The following is a 25,719-nucleotide window of genomic DNA, read 5'->3' on the forward strand; positions in this document are numbered from 1 at the left end:
ATTTCATTAAAGCCCATTTTTATGAAGAGTTTTTTTTAATGTTTGTGCGGCTTTAAATAAAGTCTGAGGATCAATATTCTCATCCTGTCATGGTTATCTCATATTACTGTCTCCAATTAACAATGCCAGAGACAATACTTAGCCACCAAATACAGCAAATGCAGGTTACCTTTACAATCAAAGAAGCAAATAATACATGGTTATTATAATTATTCTGCTTCTGTGCTTTGTGCTATGTTCTAATGCACTGAGCCCATTTTCAGTAACATTATACCAAGTGCATTAATTTATTTTTCCTTTTATTCAGTTAATTCTTTCTTCATGCCTTTCCTCTGATTAATTTGTCCAGTACTTGATGCTGAGGATTTAATTACTTGTTATCCGATGAGGAGGTGTACTTTTCAATAGAAGAAAAAATGATTCAGATACAAGATATTCCATTGTAAATTTGCATCTAGGAGCTCACTTACGGTCAATTTTATTCTGTTTCTTTCCAATTATCGTGTATGTAGGGCCTGCCCATTGTGAAGTGCAGAAAGAATTCTTCCAACATGACCTGCAATACGATTTCATGAGTAAAACCAGAAGGCAACCTTACATCCTTAATTATAGAAGCTAATGGATTTGTTTTCAGAGTTAATTATGTGGTTGTATATGCAAAAGTTGTGTATCGAATTTAATAAAATATGGCAACTCCAGCGGGTCATGTTCATGTGCCAGGGGAAGCAGTTCAGTTTTGCAGTATGATTTGTTCAGATTACTATAACCACAAAAGGACAGATAGCTACCCCAGTCAAGACATACCCTTTTGCTTTGCTTTCCACTGCAACCACTTACTTCATAGCTTTACCTTTAATGTTTCTTCAAATCTTCCTTATGCATGCCACAGTAGCATAGCGACTAGTGTGATGCCATTGCAGCTCAGAGCAGTGGAATTTGGAGTTCAGTCCAGGTGTCCTCTTTAAAGAGCTTGTACGTCCTCCCTGTGGAATTTGGGGGTTTCCTCCATTAGATCTGGTTTCCTCCCACAGTCCAAAGACGTACCAGTTAGTAGGTTAATTGGTTATTATAAATTGTCCTGTGAGTAGGGTGGGGTTAAGCTGCAGTTTGCTGGCAGTAAAGCTCAAAAGGGCAGAAAGGCCTACTCAACATAGAAAATCTTAAAAAATTAAGAAAATTTTCTACATGTACACGCCCGCCACCCCACTTGGGATTGGGTTCCCTTTGTCCTCACCTACCACCCCACCAGCCTCCGGGTCCAACGTATAATTCTCCGTAACTTCCACCACCTCCAACGAGATCCCACTACCCAGCACATCTTTCCCTCCCCCCACCTTTCTGCTTTCTGCAGGGATCGCTCCCTATGCGACTCCCTTGTCCACTCGTTCCCCCCCCCCCCCCCATCCCTTCCCACCAATCTCCCTCCTGGCAATTATCCTTGTAAACAGAACAAGTGCTACACCTGCACTTACACTTCCTCCCTCACCACCATTCAGGGCCCCAGACAGTCCTTCCAGGTGAGGCGACACTTCACCTGTGAGTCGGCTGGTGTGGTATGCTGTGTCCAGTGCTCCTGGTGCGGCCTTTTATATATTGGTGAGACCCGACGCAGACTGGGAGACTGTTTCACTGAACACCTACGCTCTGTCCGCCAGAGAAAGCAAGATCTCCCAGTGGCCACACATTTTAATTCCATGTCCCATTCCCATTCTGATATGTCTATCCATGGCCTCCTCTACTGTCAAGATGAAGCCACACTCAGGTTGGAGGAACAACATCTTATATTCCGTCTGGGTAGCCTCCAACCTGTTGGCATGAATATTGATTTCTCTAACTTCCATTAATACCCCTCCTCCCCTTCTTACTCCATCCCTGATATATTTAGTTTTCTCCCCCCCTCCTTTTTTTTCTCTCTCTTCCCATCACTCTGCCTGTTCTCCATCTCCCTCTGGTGCTCCCTTCCCCCTTTCTTTTCCCCTAGGCCTCCCATCCCATGATCCTTTCCCTTCTGCAGCTCTATATCTCTTTTGCCAATCATCTTTCCAGCTCTTAGCTCCACCCCACCCCCTCCAGTCTTCTCCTATCCCCCTCCCCCTCCTAAATTCAAATCTCTGACTATCTTTTCTTTCAGTTAGGCCTGACGAAGGGTCTCGGCCCGAAACGTCAACAGTGCTTCTTTCTATAGATGCTGCTTGGCCTTGATGTATTGTCAGCAGTTTTGAGCCCCGTATCTCAGAAAGGATGTGTTGTCACTGGAGAGAGTCCAGAGGAGGTTCACAAGTGTCAGAAATAATCCTACACTCTGAGTCTCAGCAAACTGCAAAGCGGCAAAGCTTTATTTTTCACGAGTCTGCAGAGTCGGACCCAAAACTGCTCCAGCAGTATTGAGCCCAGAGCATTACATTTCATTTCCTTTTATACAGTTTCAAGTAGGTTATCACGTGTCCCTCAGTTGCTGTATCATTCCTACAATTATTCATAGTCAGCTCCACTCTCCCCCTCCCCACAGGCTTGTACATTTCGGGGGTCACATACACATTTTCTCATATCCTCTGTCCTTGGAGTTAGCCATCCGCAGAGCCATGTCTGCCAAGTTTTCAAACACTTATCGGCCTTGGAGTTAGCCACAAGAGTACAGCTTATCTTCATCTGTTTCATCCACCTCCGCTCTCAGCTCCTAGCTTAATGACTCCTTTTTAGTTCTTCATGATTACCACAAGGTACAGATTGTACCTATACAGTTTTGCAAGAATCTTATATCCTTATTTAGCAATGTGTCAGCATATGTTTTGTAAGCTTAGATCTTAGCACAGTCTAACCTTAACCCTTTCTCTTCTTACAATTCCACCCTTTTTCTTTTTAGAGTGTGCTAAGGATTTGTCCAGGGATTCCACTCTTCCAGTTCTCTGCCTCGTTGCAACAGCATTTTAGCCGGGTCAGCTGGGTTCCCTGGCTGCATTACCTGTACTACTACTCGCGTTATTAATGCTCTCAAGCAGGGTATTAAGCATGGTAATATGATTATCATTATGAGTATTCCGCCAAATATTAACAGGGCTATTCGCCACCAGCTTCCTCCCAGCAGACTATCCAGCCAACTCAGGTTCCCTAAGGATCTCCAAGTTTGTACTGGCACATGGGCCAACTTCCGAATTTTGTCGGATATTTTCAACACTGCCTTTCCATTATCATTTATCTTTAGGCAACAGTTTGTCAGATTGAACTTTCCACAGACCCCTCCCTCGGAGGCCAATAGGTAATCCAATGCTAATCGATTTTGGTATATGGCTGTTCTCATCTGGCTTTGCTGCTCAGCCAGCAATTCCAGAGCCAATGCGGTTTGGTTGGTGATCACCTCTACTACAGCTTGTAGGCGTATTATTCGATTTAACATATATACCGGGGTTCGGTAACCCCATGACCCATCCTGGGCCCAAGTTGCTGGTCCGTAATATTCAATGATGCGTGCTGGAGGCCACTCGTCGCCCCATTCTCCCACCTTTATCTCCCGCTTCTCCCTTCTCAGTGAGTCAAATAACTTGATTCCCAATTCCCTATCTTCATCCTGGGGTAGGAGGAAGAACTCTGGCCTTATAAGGCCTAAGAAACAAACTCCTCCCCATCCTTTCGGCAATTTGGTGTATGCCTGATTCCCACAAATCCAGAACAGACCTTCTGGGACAAATCCTCCTTTCCTTGCTTTCCGCCAGGCTTTCCAAACACTGGGAATTCCTTCGTACGGGTTATGCCCACTGCAATTCCAGATTCCCGAATTGTTTCCCATAGCCGTACAATTGTCCTTTGCCCCTTTAGTTATGTACCAAGTCGGCTCCTCGGGCCACCAAGTGGCATTATTTTTTGTTTTAGCCAACTTTATACTCTGACATGGGCTTTCTCCTACTTTCACCTTCCCTTTTCTTTCTACACATACTTGTCCTTCCGGATAGTTTGTTAACTTCCATTCTTGCGTCCTCCCAGTCCTTTTCTTATCCCAATCATGAGCCAATAGCTCCCACACACTCAAACTCTCACCTATCCATGGCCATTGCTCGCTCATGTGGGGTCCCCCACAAACCCAACAGTCACTTACATTTAAACTTGTAGCTATTCGAGTTGCTAAGTCTATAAACAGGTTTTCCTTCATTTCCGGTCTTGTTTTTCCATAGGTTCCCCATTCTTCTCTGACTCCACCAAACTCTGCCCTTCCTTTTTCTTTCCTTTCACATATCCATTCTGTCTCAGGGCATGTACTTTCTCGTACACTCCAACTTCTCCCTTCTCCTTTTTCTTCTCTCACTGATCCACCGGGGTATCCCCTGTTCTTTTTCAGGGTATATTTTATTCCTCCCTCTTCACATTCCTCTTTTTCTTTTCCATAACATTGGTCATTTACATGTGAATGTGACACAAGGGCCCCGGGTCGTTCTTTTCCTTTCTCCAAAACTCGGTTCCTACACTTGTCACATTTCCCTTCTATTTTTCCCACATACAGAATTAAATATATTACAGTCAATAATGTAACAGTCCACATTGAGTTCATTTTTGTTGCCTTTTCAGTTTCACCACCAACGGTTCTTCACTGGGAACACAGGTCCACTCCGTGTGTCCCTCAGGCTTAACTGGTCCCTTTATTCTGGATGCGTGGGTCCACCCTTTCTCTTTTGTTCGTACGGCCGCCTCGGTGGTTAACAGGACCTGGAAAGGGCCTTCCCACTGTGGTTGTAACTTCTCCGGCTTCCAGGTCCGTACCAGAACCCAATCTCCAGGCACGATCTGATGTAAAGCAAAGTCGAGCGGCGGAGTCTGGGCCAAGAGACCCTTCTTCCGCAGTTCTGCAAAGGAACGAGATAGTGCCAGTAAATAGTTCCTTATAAAAATATCACCCCCTTGTAGCGTGGGGTACCCTTCTACCTTATTCCAATACGGGAGTCCAAACAGCATTTCATAGGGGGAGATTCCTATATCCTTCCTGGGTGCTGTTCGGATTCTTAACAGGGCGATGGGGAGACACTTAGTCCAGGGTAACTTGGTTTCTAGCATTAATTTGGTCAATTGCGCCTTTAAGGTACTGTTCATCCTTTCCACCCGTCCCGAACTCTGGGGATGCCACGGGGTATGGTATTTCCATTGGATACTCAATGCATCACAAATCAACTGGTGCGTCTTGGAGGCAAAGTGTGTCCCTCTGTCCGAGTCTATGGACCCCATGATCCCATATCTGGGGATTATGTTTTCTAGTAGTATTCGGGCTACTGTAGGCGCATCGGCCTTTGTGGTCGGGTATGCTTCCACCCAGTGGGTAAAATGATCCACTATTACTAACAGGTACTTCCATCTCTGCACTGAGGGTAGTTCGGTAAAGTCGATCTGGACTCTATGGAACGGTCTCATGGCCAGTGGCTGGCCACCTCTTGGAGTGGATCGCATCACTTTCTTGTTTATCCGCTGGCACGTCGGACATCCAGTTATCTCTTGCTGGGCCAGTGTGTATATTCCTTTGCATACATAGTCCCTCAGAATTGTGTCGCACATGGCCTGTACTCCCCAGTGGGTTTGATGGTGCAACTGTTGGAGGATGTTGCGGGTTACTTCCTTATTTAGTACCTGTCTCCCATCCGGGACCGTCCATTTACCATCAGTGTCTTTTCGGGCTCCTAGTTGGTTCATGCTATCAATCTCTATTTGGGTAAACATAGGTTGTTTAGTAAGTCCTTCCCTCACTGGTATCAAGGTCAGGAGTTGGATCGGGTCTTCAACGGCTGCTCGTTTGGCCTCCCCATCGGCTAGACGGTTCCCTACTGCTTCAGGTGTTGATCCTTTTTGGTGTCCGGGTACATGTACTACCGCAATCTCAGTTGGTAGGGCCAGGGCTTCCAATGTCATACTTATCATTTGCTCGTGTGCCAGTCCCTTTCCTCTGGCCGTTATCAGTCCTCTTTCTTTCCATATCTTCCCAAAGGTATGTACTATCCCATAGGCGTACTTAGAGTCAGTGTATATTGTTCCGATCCTCTTCTCCAATATCCTCAGAGCCCTCTGGAGTGCGTATAATTCGCATGACTGGGCCGACCAGTTTCCCGGTAATCTCCCGGACTCCACTATTCTTTCAGTCTCTCCGTCAATGATGGCATATCCGCTGTGCCGTACTCCATCAATACATCGTGAGGATCCATCTATATACAATTCCTGTCCTTCTCCCAGGGGAACTTCCTGTAAGTCCTCCCGGCTCTTTGTTTGCAAGTCCAGCAATTCAATACAGTCGTGTTCTGACTCCTTTTCTTCTAGTCCTCCATAGAGGAACTGGGCTGGGTTGCAACTGGAATCCTTTGCGAAGTTTAGGTCTTCTCCGGTCATCAGTATAGTTTCGTACTTTAGAATGCGGGAGTCAGTGAGCCACCGATGTGCCTTCTGGGCTAGTAGGGTGCTGACCGAGTGGGGAGAATGCACTGTGATCTTCCCTCCAAAGGTTAGTTTCCGGGCTTCCTCTACCAATACCGCTGTCGCTGCCACTGCTTGGATACAGGTGGGCCATCCACGCGATACCGGGTCTAACATTTTTGACAGGAAAGCCACGGGTTGCCGCTTTCCTCCTCTTAGTTGGGTGAGTACCCCTTGGGCCATTCCTTCGGCATTGTTGACGTACAGCTGGAATGGTTTTTCCAGGGCTGGCAAGACTAACACCGGAGCACGGATCAATTGCCCCTTGATATAGTTGAATTTTTGCTCCTCTTCCTTTGTCCATTTTACTGTTTGCTCATCTTGCCCGAGTTTATCATACAGAAATTTCACCAGGGGAGTATAATTCTCAATCCAGATTCGACAATACCCCACTAACCCCAGGAACTGTCGTATCTCCTTCTTGGTACGAGGTAGCGACATCCCTGTTATTCCAGCTATCCTTTCTGGGGTAATGCTTCGCTGTCCCTTACTGACCCGGTGTCCCAGATACCTTACTTCCTTTTCCACGAATTGTAACTTTTTCTTGGAGACCCGTAGCCCCTTTTTCCCTAGGAAGTTCAGTAATCTGATGGTATCTTCCTGCACCCCTTTCTGTGTTGGCCCGGATAGTAATAAATCATCCACATACTGTAGCAGTTGGTTCTCTGGAGCACATTGGAATTCCGCTAGTACTTGCTCCAAGACCTGCCCGAATAGGTTAGGTGACTCAGTGAATCCTTGCGGCAGGACCGTCCATCTGAGTTGTCTTTTCCGCCCTGTTGTAGGATTTTCCCATTCAAACGCAAACATGTCCCGACTGCTTTCTTCTAGCGGGCAACTCCAGAAAGCATCTTTTAGATCTATTACACTGAACCATTCATGGTCAGGGGAGATTTTACTCATCAGGGTGTACGGGTTGGGTACTACCGGGTATCGGGTCTGGACTACTGCATTTAGACCCCGCAGGTCTTGTACCATCCGATAAGTCCCGTCCGGCTTTCGCACCGGGAGGATGGGGGTATTATATGGCGACATACATTCTTCCAGCAGTCCATCTGCGATCAGCCCTTCAATTACCGGCTGCAGCCCTTTTCTTCCTTCCATCGCAATGGGATACTGCTTCCTCCTTACTGGGCGACCGTCCGGTAGCAAGGTGATCTGTAGAGGGCTGATGTTCAATCCTCCCCTATTTCCCTCTCTATACCACACCTCGGGCTCTATTTTCTGGTCGTCCTCTTCTTTTAATGCGAATAATTTTACTATTATTTCTCCATTGTTCGGCACTGTTCCAATGCCCAGTTGCACTTGCAGGTCCCTTCCTAATAGGTTGAATCCTGCCGAGGGCAGCAGGAGAAGGTCTTGCCTTGTTGCCCTATCTTCATATCCGACTTCCACATTGTCCACAATGGGCACTTGTATCGTTTTTCCTCCGATACCGGATACCTTCATTACTCTTGTTCCTGTTCGGGCGCCGGGAGGTATCTGGATTACACTGGATCTTTCAGCACCCGAATCTACCATAAAGGTTGTATCTGACCCTTGGGGACCTAATTTCAGATTTACCAGGGGTTCCTGTCGATAGTTTCTTCTCCCCAAGGGTAGGAACCCCCGACCCCCCTAGTCTTCGTCCTCCATCATGGCATATGACCTGACCTCTCGCCGATACTTAGGACATTCCCGTTTAAAATGTCCTTCCTCGTTACAGTGGAAGCATCTTAGAGTCCTTCGCGTTTTCCTTCCTGGTTCTTGGCCATTGCCTCGGTCTGACCACGTTCCCCTCTTTTCCCTGTTTTCTGTGGTTACTTGCCGTACTGTCTGAACCATTATCCTAGCGGTCTTTTTCTGTTTCTCCTCGTCTCTTCTTACAAACACCTTCTGCGCTTCTCGCAGTAATTCACTCAAGGGTTTTGAATTCCAGTCCTCTATCTTCTCTAGTTTCTTCCGAATGTCTGGCCAGGCTTTCGATACAAATTCTACCCTAATTAGCTGTTGTCCCACCTCTGTCTCCAGGTCTACCCCCGCATATTGTTGCATATTTTTCCGAATTCTATCCAGGAAGTCAGTTGGGGTCTCATCGGGGTTCTGGTGGCTTCCGAACGCCTTAGTGAAGTTATGACCCTTGGGGACCGCTTGTCTTATTCCCTTTATCAGGAATTCCCTCATGTCTCTCATGTTTCCTTGACCTTCTCCGGTCTGCTTATCCCAGTTCGGGTTTAACAGGGGAAACTTAGGTTCCCCGGCATTCCCCTTCTCCTTTCTCTCTCTCCTCTTCCGCCTGCCGTTGCGGATCATCCGGATGCGGAGCACTAGCAGCTTGTTCGGGCTGCTGGGGCCGGGGAACATAAGGGGGAGGTAGATGATTCAACACTTCCCAAGGAGGCTCTTCCTCCTTAGTTTTAGTTTCTAGTTTAAAACTTCTTGCGGAGTCTCCTGGTCCGGGAACCCAGCAAGAGGCATACTCATTTTCTTCCTCTCTCACATTTGGTTTAGAGTTTACATATATGTTTAAGGCCTGTCTAACCCAATCCTCATCTGACCCAAATGGTGGCCACCATACCGAGGACCCTTTTATTGGCTGTTTGGACCATAATTTGCAATATTCTACCATTCTCTTTTTCTGCTTTCCCTTTGTTCGTCCATATCCCCATCCTGCAAACATTCTACCGAGGGGGCTATCAGGAGGTACCTTCGGGAACAAACCCGAACTCTCCGGCTCCTCTTCCTTTGAGCTTCCCCCTCCCATTATTCCCTTCCCGGCCCGGTTCTTTTTACTCTAGGTGTCGTCACACCTACTTTACCCGGTCACACCCACCTAGATCTCAGTTAGCTAGTCTCACTTACCCGGTGTGCCGTAGAACCGTCTCCTTTCCTCCCTGCTTTGCCGCCTTGCGCTGTCCGGATCTCACTCGCTCAAGCCGTTTCAGACGACGAGCAAGGAATCAGGGACTGCCGAACTCGGCAGGGTGCACCTTCTCCGATGTCCTTCCTCTCGCCCTCCACGACCGGAGTGGGGATCCCGGACGAGCCCCCAGCTGTCAGAAATAATCCTACACTCTGAGTCTCAGCAAACTGCAAAGCGGCAAAGCTTTATTTTTCACGAGTCTGCAGAGTCGGACCCAAAACTGCTCCAGCAGTATTGAGCCCAGAGCATTACATTTCATTTCCTTTTATACAGTTTCAAGTAGGTTATCACGTGTCCCTCAGTTGCTGTATCATTCCTACAATTATTCATAGTCAGCTCCACTCTCCCCCTCCCCACAGGCTTGTACATTTCGGGGGTCACATACACATTTTCTCATATCCTCTGTCCTTGGAGTTAGCCATCCGCAGAGCCATGTCTGCCAAGTTTTCAAACACTTATCGGCCTTGGAGTTAGCCACAAGAGTACAGCTTATCTTCATCTGTTTCATCCACCTCCGCTCTCAGCTCCTAGCTTAATGACTCCTTTTTAGTTCTTCATGATTACCACAAGGTACAGATTGTACCTATACAGTTTTGCAAGAATCTTATATCCTTATTTAGCAATGTGTCAGCATATGTTTTGTAAGCTTAGATCTTAGCACAGTCTAACCTTAACCCTTTCTCTTCTTACAATTCCACCCTTTTTCTTTTTAGAGTGTGCTAAGGATTTGTCCAGGGATTCCACTCTTCCAGTTCTCTGCCTCGTTGCAACAGCATTTTAGCCGGGTCAGCTGGGTTCCCTGGCTGCATTACCTGTACTACTACTCGCGTTATTAATGCTCTCAAGCAGGGTATTAAGCATGGTAATATGATTATCATTATGAGTATTCCGCCAAATATTAACAGGGCTATTCGCCACCAGCTTCCTCCCAGCAGACTATCCAGCCAACTCAGGTTCCCTAAGGATCTCCAAGTTTGTACTGGCACATGGGCCAACTTCCGAATTTTGTCGGATATTTTCAACACTGCCTTTCCATTATCATTTATCTTTAGGCAACAGTTTGTCAGATTGAACTTTCCACAGACCCCTCCCTCGGAGGCCAATAGGTAATCCAATGCTAATCGATTTTGGTATATGGCTGTTCTCATCTGGCTTTGCTGCTCAGCCAGCAATTCCAGAGCCAATGCGGTTTGGTTGGTGATCACCTCTACTACAGCTTGTAGGCGTATTATTCGATTTAACATATATACCGGGGTTCGGTAACCCCATGACCCATCCTGGGCCCAAGTTGCTGGTCCGTAATATTCAATGATGCGTGCTGGAGGCCACTCGTCGCCCCATTCTCCCACCTTTATCTCCCGCTTCTCCCTTCTCAGTGAGTCAAATAACTTGATTCCCAATTCCCTATCTTCATCCTGGGGTAGGAGGAAGAACTCTGGCCTTATAAGGCCTAAGAAACAAACTCCTCCCCATCCTTTCGGCAATTTGGTGTATGCCTGATTCCCACAAATCCAGAACAGACCTTCTGGGACAAATCCTCCTTTCCTTGCTTTCCGCCAGGCTTTCCAAACACTGGGAATTCCTTCGTACGGGTTATGCCCACTGCAATTCCAGATTCCCGAATTGTTTCCCATAGCCGTACAATTGTCCTTTGCCCCTTTAGTTATGTACCAAGTCGGCTCCTCGGGCCACCAAGTGGCATTATTTTTTGTTTTAGCCAACTTTATACTCTGACATGGGCTTTCTCCTACTTTCACCTTCCCTTTTCTTTCTACACATACTTGTCCTTCCGGATAGTTTGTTAACTTCCATTCTTGCGTCCTCCCAGTCCTTTTCTTATCCCAATCATGAGCCAATAGCTCCCACACACTCAAACTCTCACCTATCCATGGCCATTGCTCGCTCATGTGGGGTCCCCCACAAACCCAACAGTCACTTACATTTAAACTTGTAGCTATTCGAGTTGCTAAGTCTATAAACAGGTTTTCCTTCATTTCCGGTCTTGTTTTTCCATAGGTTCCCCATTCTTCTCTGACTCCACCAAACTCTGCCCTTCCTTTTTCTTTCCTTTCACATATCCATTCTGTCTCAGGGCATGTACTTTCTCGTACACTCCAACTTCTCCCTTCTCCTTTTTCTTCTCTCACTGATCCACCGGGGTATCCCCTGTTCTTTTTCAGGGTATATTTTATTCCTCCCTCTTCACATTCCTCTTTTTCTTTTCCATAACATTGGTCATTTACATGTGAATGTGACACAAGGGCCCCGGGTCGTTCTTTTCCTTTCTCCAAAACTCGGTTCCTACACTTGTCACATTTCCCTTCTATTTTTCCCACATACAGAATTAAATATATTACAGTCAATAATGTAACAGTCCACATTGAGTTCATTTTTGTTGCCTTTTCAGTTTCACCACCAACGGTTCTTCACTGGGAACACAGGTCCACTCCGTGTGTCCCTCAGGCTTAACTGGTCCCTTTATTCTGGATGCGTGGGTCCACCCTTTCTCTTTTGTTCGTACGGCCGCCTCGGTGGTTAACAGGACCTGGAAAGGGCCTTCCCACTGTGGTTGTAACTTCTCCGGCTTCCAGGTCCGTACCAGAACCCAATCTCCAGGCACGATCTGATGTAAAGCAAAGTCGAGCGGCGGAGTCTGGGCCAAGAGACCCTTCTTCCGCAGTTCTGCAAAGGAACGAGATAGTGCCAGTAAATAGTTCCTTATAAAAATATCACCCCCTTGTAGCGTGGGGTACCCTTCTACCTTATTCCAATACGGGAGTCCAAACAGCATTTCATAGGGGGAGATTCCTATATCCTTCCTGGGTGCTGTTCGGATTCTTAACAGGGCGATGGGGAGACACTTAGTCCAGGGTAACTTGGTTTCTAGCATTAATTTGGTCAATTGCGCCTTTAAGGTACTGTTCATCCTTTCCACCCGTCCCGAACTCTGGGGATGCCACGGGGTATGGTATTTCCATTGGATACTCAATGCATCACAAATCAACTGGTGCGTCTTGGAGGCAAAGTGTGTCCCTCTGTCCGAGTCTATGGACCCCATGATCCCATATCTGGGGATTATGTTTTCTAGTAGTATTCGGGCTACTGTAGGCGCATCGGCCTTTGTGGTCGGGTATGCTTCCACCCAGTGGGTAAAATGATCCACTATTACTAACAGGTACTTCCATCTCTGCACTGAGGGTAGTTCGGTAAAGTCGATCTGGACTCTATGGAACGGTCTCATGGCCAGTGGCTGGCCACCTCTTGGAGTGGATCGCATCACTTTCTTGTTTATCCGCTGGCACGTCGGACATCCAGTTATCTCTTGCTGGGCCAGTGTGTATATTCCTTTGCATACATAGTCCCTCAGAATTGTGTCGCACATGGCCTGTACTCCCCAGTGGGTTTGATGGTGCAACTGTTGGAGGATGTTGCGGGTTACTTCCTTATTTAGTACCTGTCTCCCATCCGGGACCGTCCATTTACCATCAGTGTCTTTTCGGGCTCCTAGTTGGTTCATGCTATCAATCTCTATTTGGGTAAACATAGGTTGTTTAGTAAGTCCTTCCCTCACTGGTATCAAGGTCAGGAGTTGGATCGGGTCTTCAACGGCTGCTCGTTTGGCCTCCCCATCGGCTAGACGGTTCCCTACTGCTTCAGGTGTTGATCCTTTTTGGTGTCCGGGTACATGTACTACCGCAATCTCAGTTGGTAGGGCCAGGGCTTCCAATGTCATACTTATCATTTGCTCGTGTGCCAGTCCCTTTCCTCTGGCCGTTATCAGTCCTCTTTCTTTCCATATCTTCCCAAAGGTATGTACTATCCCATAGGCGTACTTAGAGTCAGTGTATATTGTTCCGATCCTCTTCTCCAATATCCTCAGAGCCCTCTGGAGTGCGTATAATTCGCATGACTGGGCCGACCAGTTTCCCGGTAATCTCCCGGACTCCACTATTCTTTCAGTCTCTCCGTCAATGATGGCATATCCGCTGTGCCGTACTCCATCAATACATCGTGAGGATCCATCTATATACAATTCCTGTCCTTCTCCCAGGGGAACTTCCTGTAAGTCCTCCCGGCTCTTTGTTTGCAAGTCCAGCAATTCAATACAGTCGTGTTCTGACTCCTTTTCTTCTAGTCCTCCATAGAGGAACTGGGCTGGGTTGCAACTGGAATCCTTTGCGAAGTTTAGGTCTTCTCCGGTCATCAGTATAGTTTCGTACTTTAGAATGCGGGAGTCAGTGAGCCACCGATGTGCCTTCTGGGCTAGTAGGGTGCTGACCGAGTGGGGAGAATGCACTGTGATCTTCCCTCCAAAGGTTAGTTTCCGGGCTTCCTCTACCAATACCGCTGTCGCTGCCACTGCTTGGATACAGGTGGGCCATCCACGCGATACCGGGTCTAACATTTTTGACAGGAAAGCCACGGGTTGCCGCTTTCCTCCTCTTAGTTGGGTGAGTACCCCTTGGGCCATTCCTTCGGCATTGTTGACGTACAGCTGGAATGGTTTTTCCAGGGCTGGCAAGACTAACACCGGAGCACGGATCAATTGCCCCTTGATATAGTTGAATTTTTGCTCCTCTTCCTTTGTCCATTTTACTGTTTGCTCATCTTGCCCGAGTTTATCATACAGAAATTTCACCAGGGGAGTATAATTCTCAATCCAGATTCGACAATACCCCACTAACCCCAGGAACTGTCGTATCTCCTTCTTGGTACGAGGTAGCGACATCCCTGTTATTCCAGCTATCCTTTCTGGGGTAATGCTTCGCTGTCCCTTACTGACCCGGTGTCCCAGATACCTTACTTCCTTTTCCACGAATTGTAACTTTTTCTTGGAGACCCGTAGCCCCTTTTTCCCTAGGAAGTTCAGTAATCTGATGGTATCTTCCTGCACCCCTTTCTGTGTTGGCCCGGATAGTAATAAATCATCCACATACTGTAGCAGTTGGTTCTCTGGAGCACATTGGAATTCCGCTAGTACTTGCTCCAAGACCTGCCCGAATAGGTTAGGTGACTCAGTGAATCCTTGCGGCAGGACCGTCCATCTGAGTTGTCTTTTCCGCCCTGTTGTAGGATTTTCCCATTCAAACGCAAACATGTCCCGACTGCTTTCTTCTAGCGGGCAACTCCAGAAAGCATCTTTTAGATCTATTACACTGAACCATTCATGGTCAGGGGAGATTTTACTCATCAGGGTGTACGGGTTGGGTACTACCGGGTATCGGGTCTGGACTACTGCATTTAGACCCCGCAGGTCTTGTACCATCCGATAAGTCCCGTCCGGCTTTCGCACCGGGAGGATGGGGGTATTATATGGCGACATACATTCTTCCAGCAGTCCATCTGCGATCAGCCCTTCAATTACCGGCTGCAGCCCTTTTCTTCCTTCCATCGCAATGGGATACTGCTTCCTCCTTACTGGGCGACCGTCCGGTAGCAAGGTGATCTGTAGAGGGCTGATGTTCAATCCTCCCCTATTTCCCTCTCTATACCACACCTCGGGCTCTATTTTCTGGTCGTCCTCTTCTTTTAATGCGAATAATTTTACTATTATTTCTCCATTGTTCGGCACTGTTCCAATGCCCAGTTGCACTTGCAGGTCCCTTCCTAATAGGTTGAATCCTGCCGAGGGCAGCAGGAGAAGGTCTTGCCTTGTTGCCCTATCTTCATATCCGACTTCCACATTGTCCACAATGGGCACTTGTATCGTTTTTCCTCCGATACCGGATACCTTCATTACTCTTGTTCCTGTTCGGGCGCCGGGAGGTATCTGGATTACACTGGATCTTTCAGCACCCGAATCTACCATAAAGGTTGTATCTGACCCTTGGGGACCTAATTTCAGATTTACCAGGGGTTCCTGTCGATAGTTTCTTCTCCCCAAGGGTAGGAACCCCCGACCCCCCTAGTCTTCGTCCTCCATCATGGCATATGACCTGACCTCTCGCCGATACTTAGGACATTCCCGTTTAAAATGTCCTTCCTCGTTACAGTGGAAGCATCTTAGAGTCCTTCGCGTTTTCCTTCCTGGTTCTTGGCCATTGCCTCGGTCTGACCACGTTCCCCTCTTTTCCCTGTTTTCTGTGGTTACTTGCCGTACTGTCTGAACCATTATCCTAGCGGTCTTTTTCTGTTTCTCCTCGTCTCTTCTTACAAACACCTTCTGCGCTTCTCGCAGTAATTCACTCAAGGGTTTTGAATTCCAGTCCTCTATCTTCTCTAGTTTCTTCCGAATGTCTGGCCAGGCTTTCGATACAAATTCTACCCTAATTAGCTGTTGTCCCACCTCTGTCTCCAGGTCTACCCCCGCATATTGTTGCATATTTTTCCGAATTCTATCCAGGAAGTCAGTTGGGGTCTCATCGGGGTTCTGGTGGCTTCCGAACGCCTTAGTGAAGTTATGACCCTTGGGGACCGCTTGTCTTATTCCCTTTATCAGGAATTCCCTCATGTCTCTCATGTTTCCTTGACCTTCTCCGGTCTGCTTATCCCAGTTCGGGTTTAACAGGGGAAACTTAGGTTCCCCGGCATTCCCCTTCTCCTTTCTCTCTCTCCTCTTCCGCCTGCCGTTGCGGATCATCCGGATGCGGAGCACTAGCAGCTTGTTCGGGCTGCTGGGGCCGGGGAACATAAGGGGGAGGTAGATGATTCAACACTTCCCAAGGAGGCTCTTCCTCCTTAGTTTTAGTTTCTAGTTTAAAACTTCTTGCGGAGTCTCCTGGTCCGGGAACCCAGCAAGAGGCATACTCATTTTCTTCCTCTCTCACATTTGGTTTAGAGTTTACATATATGTTTAAGGCCTGTCTAACCCAATCCTCATCTGACCCAAATGGTGGCCACCATACCGAGGACCCTTTTATTGGCTGTTTGGACCATAATTTGCAATATTCTACCATTCTCTTTTTCTGCTTTCCCTTTGTTCGTCCATATCCCCATCCTGCAAACATTCTACCGAGGGGGCTATCAGGAGGTACCTTCGGGAACAAACCCGAACTCTCCGGCTCCTCTTCCTTTGAGCTTCCCCCTCCCATTATTCCCTTCCCGGCCCGGTTCTTTTTACTCTAGGTGTCGTCACACCTACTTTACCCGGTCACACCCACCTAGATCTCAGTTAGCTAGTCTCACTTACCCGGTGTGCCGTAGAACCGTCTCCTTTCCTCCCTGCTTTGCCGCCTTGCGCTGTCCGGATCTCACTCGCTCAAGCCGTTTCAGACGACGAGCAAGGAATCAGGGACTGCCGAACTCGGCAGGGTGCACCTTCTCCGATGTCCTTCCTCTCGCCCTCCACGACCGGAGTGGGGATCCCGGACGAGCCCCCAGCTGTCAGAAATAATCCTACACTCTGAGTCTCAGCAAACTGCAAAGCGGCAAAGCTTTATTTTTCACGAGTCTGCAGAGTCGGACCCAAAACTGCTCCAGCAGTATTGAGCCCAGAGCATTACATTTCATTTCCTTTTATACAGTTTCAAGTAGGTTATCACGTGTCCCTCAGTTGCTGTATCATTCCTACAATTATTCATAGTCAGCTCCACTCTCCCCCTCCCCACAGGCTTGTACATTTCGGGGGTCACATACACATTTTCTCATATCCTCTGTCCTTGGAGTTAGCCATCCGCAGAGCCATGTCTGCCAAGTTTTCAAACACTTATCGGCCTTGGAGTTAGCCACAAGAGTACAGCTTATCTTCATCTGTTTCATCCACCTCCGCTCTCAGCTCCTAGCTTAATGACTCCTTTTTAGTTCTTCATGATTACCACAAGGTACAGATTGTACCTATACAGTTTTGCAAGAATCTTATATCCTTATTTAGCAATGTGTCAGCATATGTTTTGTAAGCTTAGATCTTAGCACAGTCTAACCTTAACCCTTTCTCTTCTTACAACAAGGGTGATTCCAGGAACAAAGGAGTTAACAAATAAGGAGTGTTTGGCAGCTTCAGGCCTGTACTCACTGGAATTTAGAAGAATGCTAGGTGATCTCATTGAAACCTACCAAATGTTGAAAGGACTAGGTAGGGTGGATGTGGAGAGGATATTTCCTATGGTGGGGCTATCCAGAACTAGAGGGCATTGCCTCAAAATATGAGGGGTGACCCTTTAGAACAGAGGTAAGGAGGAATTTTTTTTTTAGCCAGAGAGTAGTAAATCTATGGAATGCTCTGCCACAAACTGTGGTGGAGGCCAAGTCCATGGGTATATTTAAGGTGGAACTTGATTGTTTCCTAATTGGTCAGGGCATCAAAGGATATGGCGAGAAGACAGGTGTATGGTGATGAGTAGGATCCAGGATCAGCCATGATGGAATGGCAGAGTGGATTCAATGGGCTGAATGGCTTAATCGTGCTCTCATGTCTTATGGTCTTATACATGATTGAGATTTTCATTTTTCACTTTATGCAGTGATTTTCTATTTTTCTTTAACTTCTGTTCATTATATACGTGAGGTCACTGCAGAACTGTCTGTGGTGTGCAGAGACCTGTGCGTCACCTAGGAACCTTCCCGGTGCCTTATGGAATTTTCCATTTGTGACATCATATAAGAACTCAAAAAAATTTCAGATTTCAGAAGTTTTCGAATTCTGGAATTTCAGATAAGGGGTGCTCAACCTGTACCTATCTAAACGGAAGCTAAATATTGGACTGACATCAGCATCAGTTACCAACTCTGGAAAATATTTATATCCTCTAGATTGAAAGTTGCTCCTGTGCTTTCTCCTAAATATTTTATATTTAAGCTTATGTCTATGTCATTTATTACCAGATTCCTCTGTGGGAAAAGTGGCTTGAAATTTGAAGTAAGTTTTCATTAAAGTGATGACTTGCATCAAAGTTGCCAGTAAAATAAAGCTGTTTAATGACTCTTAGGGCCTTAAAGCAAAGCAACATTCCTTTTGACCCACTATGTTCAAACCTTTCAACAAGTACCGGTCTATATTAGTACTAAGGCTTTCTGTGGCATGGCAGTCCAAGTGTTTGTCTCTCAGGCTGTGTGTTCCAGATTCCAACCATCTTTAGGCCAAGATGTTCTTTCTCAGTTCCCATCTAAAACTATTACCTTTTACCATTATATTCTACAGATTTTGGCTGTGAGGAGAAGTTCCCCACTACTTATTCCCTCAAAAAATCCATCTATTACAGGTAGGATTTTTTTATCTGTTTATTTCTATCTCAACCATTTCCTTAACTGCTTTCCTTTCATGCACACACATATGAAGTTCCATCAAGATCTCCCTCAGCCTTAACAGACATCACCTAATTAAAGGGTTTATATTAGACTCACTGAAATATTTTAAGAATTGAAAGAGTTTACTCGGGAAAGCAGAGAAATTTGATCCTATCAAAGCAAAAGGAGAACACTCGTTCCAGTGCATTGTGGAATTGGTGCATACTGTAAGTACCAAAGCGTAAAAACAATATACTCAGGGTCTTTACCTAACATATCCACTGCAGCCTCTGTATCTGAAAATAGGGAAAATAACTTTAGAAATTATTAGAAGTTTGTTTAGTATCCTCTTAATAAAACTGAACTACACTCAGTGGCCACTTTACAGGTATCTCCTGTACCTAATAAAGTGGCCACTAAATGTATGTTTGAGGTCTTCTGCTGCCGAAGCCCGTCTATTTCAAGGTTTGACATGTTGATGAAATCTAAGAAATGTCAGTATCAGAGAAAGATGCAAAGTTTATCTATCCCTCACACACAATCACAAAGAGGACAGTGCTATTGAACTATCCATTTTTCAGCATTGGTAAATCTTTAATTCTAAAGATGCCTGAACTGTTGATTATTAACACAAGAGTAGTACCTATGGAATAAAGCAGACTGTACATTGAGAGAGAGCTAGGAATAAGTGTGAGCATGAAAAGTGGGAAAGAAATATGAGCAATGTCAGCAGTTTCATTAAAAATGGGGGGTATCAAATACCTGCATTTCTTTCTATAAGAAGAATCTAGGTCTGATTGAAGTGAATGTGTGCTTTTATGTTAAGGTTTGCTTTCATGTAGTTACATGTACTTCAGGTTGTAGGACATTCAATCGAGTTTCAAGTTCCAGGCCAGATATATGATCTTAACATGCTTGAGAAAATGAAAGATTAATTTCATCCTACCAATGCTGGTGATTCAAAATATTTAAATATTTTGGATGAATTAAAGTATCAACAAAGACAGGAGAAACAACAAGACAGGAAGAGCAAAAATGTAAACAGGAACATTGCTGGAGGCAGGAAGCTATGGGATAAAGTTCTGGAGAAAACTTCTACAAAAGGTTGTTGAGTGTTTGGAATGCATTTCCAATACTGCACCTGCACAAGGCATAACAGCAAATTCAGAATATCAAACAAGGAATGTCATTGTGCTGTATTTTGAAATTTTTAGCTTCTTCCTTCTAATTAACTCAGAATCTTATTTCTATCTGGCAAAACTCAACAAGTGCATTTCCTGATTTGTCTTGATCAAGTCCTGAAATAGCTGACAAGCAACTTGCGCGCCTAAGGATTTTGTAGTACATTTCAAAGTTCAAAGTACCAACAGAAGAAACAATTAACATAATAATAAATAAATAAGCAGTAAATATTGATAACATGAGATGACGAGTTCTTGAAAGTGAAATTATAGGTTGTGGGAACTGTTTAGTGTTGGGGTCAGCAAGGTGAAGTTATCCCCTCTTGTTCAAGAGCCTGATGATTGAGAGGTAATAACTGTTCCTGGATTTGGTGGTGTGGGTTCTGAGGCTCCTGTACTTCTTACCTGGTGGCAGCTGTGAGAAGAGAGCATGACCTGGATGGTGGGGTTCCCTAATGATGAATACTGCTTCCCTGCAACAGTTCTCCATGTAGATGTGATCAATGATAGGGTGACTTTACCTGAAATGTACTGTGCTGTATCCATTACTTTTTAAAGAATTTTCTGTTCAATTATTACTATGTTGATTAATATTGACAGAAAAGATCTAAGAATAATCAGGAATCTCTACTGGCAACAAAGTGCAGCCATACAGATAGACAACGAGATTGGTGAATATCAGCCAATAAATAGAGGAGTCAGACAGGGTTGTGTTCTATCACCAGACCGGTTTTCCCTGTACAGTGAAAGCATCATGAGAACCATACAAGACCTACCTGGAATAAGTATAGGAGGATTCAATATCAACAACCTCCGCTATGCGGATGACACAGTACTGATAGCAAACAATGAAGTAAATTTACAGAAACTAGTATCTACCATCAACACAGTGAGCGAAAGACTTGGCCTAACCTTAAACAAAAAGAAAACGGAAGTAATGGTAATATAAAAGAAACCTGATATCCCAAAACTGTAGGATTGTATTGGGAAATGAAATCCTGAAGCAAGTTCACAACTTCAGGTATCTTGGATCATGGGTTACATCTGATGGCAAATGCAAAACAGACATAAAAGCAAGAATAGCAATAGCAAGAACAGCATTTACAGAAATGAGAAATATCCTAAAGAAAAAAGAAAATAGCAATTGACATCCGCCTTAGAACCCTCGGCTGCTGCATTCTTCCTATATTGATGTATGGCTGCGAGTCATGGGCCATCACAAATGCAATGGAAAGAAGAATCAATGCAGCAGAAATTTGGCTCCTCAGAAGAATGCTATGCATATCATATACAGACAGGATAACCAACGAAGTCTTTCTACAGAGAACAAAAACAAAACGTACATTACTTAAAACCATCAGAAAACAGCGATCAAAATTTTTTGGACACATCATGCGAAGAGAGACATTAGGATGTTTAGTTACAACTGGGAAGCTGGAAGGAAAAAGAAGCAGAGGCAGAGAGAGAATGACAATGATAGATGGATTAACATCATGGTTAGAAACAGGGGAGGCAACAACTACAATTCAGAGGGTCAGGGACTGTGATGGATGAAGAGATATGATCGCCCACCCTGAACGGCAAGGCACCTGAACACACTGTTCAAGGGTATTGGTGTTCCCATACCAGGCCATGATGTCAATAGAATCTCCACCACTCATCTATGGAAATTTGCCTAAGTTTTAGATGACATGCCAAATCTTCGCAAATGTCTTTTTTAAAAAATATATTTATTTATTAAATTTTAGAAAATCACAAAGAATAAATGTGATAATAAAATAGTAAGAAAAATAATATTGACCCTCCCCCCTCCCCTTAACCCTCCCCCCCCTTAACCCTTATCTAAAGAAAGAAAAAAAGAGAGAGAAAGATTGCCTGGATATTGGAGGATCCCCACATGCTCCATGGAGTTCAAAATAATTAAAATATTTATTTTTACTTTCCCCAATTACTTTATAATTTTATCTTCAAAGGACCTATGTATTTAATCCTATCTTTTGTAAGTATGGGAGCCAAATTTTCAAAAATATATCATATTCATTTCTTAAATTGTATGTAATTTTTTCAAGTGGAATACAACTATGTATTTCATTATTCCAACGATCCATAGTTAAATATAAATCAGATTTCCAAGTAACTGCGATAACTTTTTTGGCTACTGCCAATGCAATTTTTATAAATTTTTTCTGATATTTATTCAATTTAAGTTTCGGTATTGTCCCTTCAATGTCTCCTAATAAAAATAATACTGGACTATGTGGGAGTTGTACTCCAGTAATTTGTTCCAATAAAAGTCTTAGATTTATCCAAAATGGTTGAATTTTAAAACAAGACCAAGTAGAATGTAAAAAAGTACCAATTTCTTGATTACATCGAAAACATTGGTCAGACATATTTGAATTTAATCTATTTATTTTCTGTGGTGTTATATATAATTGATGTAAAAAATTATATTGTATTAATCTAAGTCGAACATTTATTGTATTTCTCATACTATCAGAACAATATCTTGACCAGTTTTTTCCATCAATTTTAACATTCAAATCAGATTCCCATTTTTGTCTTGATTTATGAATTCCTGATTTAATTGTCTGTTTTTTGAATCAAATTATACAAACAAGATATAATTTTTTTAATTTTTCCTTTTTGAATTAATATTTCTATTTCACTAGATTTTGGCATCAACATTGTTTGACCTAGCTTTTCTCGTAAATAAGCTTTTAATTGAAAATAACAGAAAATAATGTTATTTGATATTTTATATTTATTTTTTAATTGATCAAACGACATCAATATACCTCCTTCAAAACAATCCCCTAAATATTTAATCCCCTTTTGGAACCAATTATGTAAAAGTTTATTATCCATTGTAAAAGGAATAAGCCTATTTTGAATTAAAGTACTTTTTGCTAATAAAGATTTCCTTATCTCATCGTCCATATTTACCTTATTCCATAAATCAATCAAGTGTCTTAATATAGGAGATTCTTTTTTTTCCCTTCTCCATTTGGATTCCCATTTATATATAAAATCTTCTGGTATGTTTTCTCCTATCTTATCTACTTCTATTCTAATCCATGCCGGTTTTTCTTCATCAAAAAAAGACGCTATAAATCTAAGTTGATTTGCTTTATAATAATTCTTAAAATTTGTAAGTTGTAACCCTCCTAAATCAAATTTACATGTCAATTTTTCCAATGATATGCTTGACATCTTTCTTTTCCAAAGAAATTTCCTTACATATTTATTCAGTTCTTGAAAAAACTTCTGAGGTAATTGTATTGGTAAAGTTTGAAATAAATATTGCAATCTAGGAAATATATTCATTTTTACAGCATTAACTCTACCTATTAATGTTATTGGTAACATCATCCATTTATCAAGATCCTCTTTTACTTTTTTTAATAATGGCAAATAATTTTGTTTATATAATTTTTTTTCATCATTATCAACTCTAATACCTAAATATTTTATCCCGTTTATTGACCATCGAAATTGAGTTACTAATCGACATTGATTATAATTTCCTTTAGTAAGGGGTAAAATTTCACTTTTATCCCAATTTACTTTATACCCGGATACTTTCCCATATTCTTCCAATCTAAAAGATAATCTTTGCAAAGATTGCAATGGGTTTGTTAAATAAATCAAAACATCATCAGCAAATAAATTAATCTTATATTCTTCTTGATTAACTCTAAAGCCCCCAATGTCTGAATCTGTTCTAATTAATTCAGCTAATGGTTCTATTGCCAATATAAATAAAGCAGGTGATAATGGGCAGCCTTGTCTAGTTGACCTCGTTAAGCAAAATGGTGTTGAAATCTGACCATTTGTAACTACTTCAGCTTGAGGATTAGTATTTAAGGTTTTAATCCATTGTATAAAAGATTTTCCTAACTCATATTTTTCCAATACCTTAAATAAAAAATCCCATTCCAATCTATCAAATGCTTTTTCTGCATCCAAGGCAACTGTCAGACTCATTTCCTCTCTTTTTTGTGCCAAATGAATTATACTAAGTAACCGGGTTATATTATCCATTGATTGTCTATTTTTAATAAAACCTGTTTGATCCATATGTATTAATTTTGGTAAATATTTAGATATTCTATTAGATAAAATTTTTGCTATTATTTTATAATCTGTATTCAACAAAGAAATAGGCCTATATGATGTTGGTTTTAAAGGATCTCTATCTTTTTTTGGCAATACAGTTATGATCACTGTTAAAAAAGATTGTGGGAGTTTATGCATTCTTTCCACTTGGTATATTAATTCCATAAAAGGAGGAATTAATAAATCTTTAAATTTTTTATAAAATTCAGGAGGAAAACCATCTTCTCCTGGGGATTTATTACTCGGAAGTGATCCTAAAGCTTCTTCAACCTCTTTTAATGTAAAGGGCATATCTAATCCTTTCTGTTCTTCTGAATTTAATTTTGGAAGGGTTATTTGTGATAAAAATGTATCTATCTCAGCTATCTTATTTTGTGATTCTGATTGATATAGTTCAGTATAAAATTTTTTTAAAGTTTCATTAATTTCTAAAGGTTTATAAGTAACCTTATTTACACTTGTTCTAATTGCATTTATTGTTTTAGAAGCCTGTTCTGTTTTCAACTGCCAAGCAAGAATTTTATGTGATTTTTCACCTAATTCGTAATATTTTTGTTTAGTTCTCATAATTACTTTTTCTGTACGATATGTCTGGAGTGTATTATATTGTAGTTTTTTATTAACAAGTTGTCTTTGTTTTTCTTCTGTCATATATCTTTGAGATTCTTTTTCTAACTTTATGATATCTTTTTCCAATTGATCTATTTCTGCCATGTATTCCTTCTTAATTTTAGATGTATAACTTATAATCTGACCCCTTATATATGCTTTAATCGCTTCCCATAATACAATTTTATCCTCAACTGAATGTAAATTTGTTTCCAAAAAAATTGAATCTGTTTTTTCATAAAATCACAAAAATCTTGACGTTTTAATAAAATTGAATTAAATCTCCATCTATAAATCGATTCCTCCTTATCCATCATTATCATTGTCATTATCAAGGGGGAATGAACTGACAGTATTCTTGCTTTATATTCCACACTTTTCACTCTATCTTGAATATTTTTGATAATAAAAAAAATCAATCCTTGAGTAAGTTTTATGTCTATTTGAATAAAATGAATAATCTCTTTCTCTTGGATTAATTTTCCTCCATATATCAATCAGATTTAAATCTTTCATTAATGATAAAGTTAGTTTTATTACTTTTGATTTTATAGCAATTTTAGTTGACCTATCCAAAACTGGATCTAAACAAAAATTAAAATCTCCACCTATTAATATTTTATCATGTGCATCAGCCAAGTTCAAAAAAACTTCTTGTATGAATTTTGCATCATTTTCATTTGGTGCATAAATGTTCATAAAAGTCCATAATTCTGAAAAAAATTGACAATGTATAATCACATATCTCCCCCCAGAATCAATTATTACATTTTGTATTTTAATTGGTAAAGATTTATTAACCAAAATTGCAACTCCTCTTGATTTGAATTAAATGAAGCTGCAATGACATTTCCAACCCAATCTCTCTTTAATTTCTTATGTTCTGTTTCTGTTAAATGTGTTTCTTGTAAAAAAGCTATATCTCCTTTCATTTTCTTAATATATGTTAAAACTCTTTTTCTTTTCACAGGTCCATTAATTCCATTAACATTAAAACTTAAAAAATTAAGTAAATTAATCATTCATAATATCTTGGGAACTCTTTAAAATTCTCCATGTTGCTAAGAGTTTCTCCCCAATCATCCAGGCAAAAAAGAAGAAAAATAGAAGAAAGATAACTAATATATAAGAAAAAAAAACAAAGTACCCCCCCCCCACTAATGTTGCGAATAAAAAGAACACAACATTACCCCCCCCCCCATTTTACGAGTCATGGCAATCGCCATGATTGTACACGTGAAACTCTCAGCCATCGATCAGGAGCTCTTCCAGTTCCCCCGCAAAAAAAAAGAAAATAATTAATGTCTC

General features: G+C 42.6%; 1 long non-coding RNA gene across 4 annotated transcripts in view; it reads left to right on the top strand.

Moving 5' to 3' along the window:
• The window catches only part of LOC140729081 (uncharacterized), a 136,404-nt gene that overhangs the window by 50,539 nt on the left and 60,146 nt on the right, over window positions 1–25,719 (top strand). For all 4 annotated transcript variants that reach the window (XR_012099263.1, XR_012099259.1, XR_012099261.1 and 1 more), the window contains exon 2: window positions 18,417–18,477. This is a non-coding gene — a long non-coding RNA (uncharacterized lncRNA). The remainder of the gene's footprint in view (window positions 1–18,416; window positions 18,478–25,719) is intronic.

This window comes from Hemitrygon akajei, chromosome 6 (genome assembly GCF_048418815.1).
Source record: "Hemitrygon akajei chromosome 6, sHemAka1.3, whole genome shotgun sequence".
NCBI lineage: Eukaryota > Metazoa > Chordata > Chondrichthyes > Myliobatiformes > Dasyatidae > Hemitrygon > Hemitrygon akajei.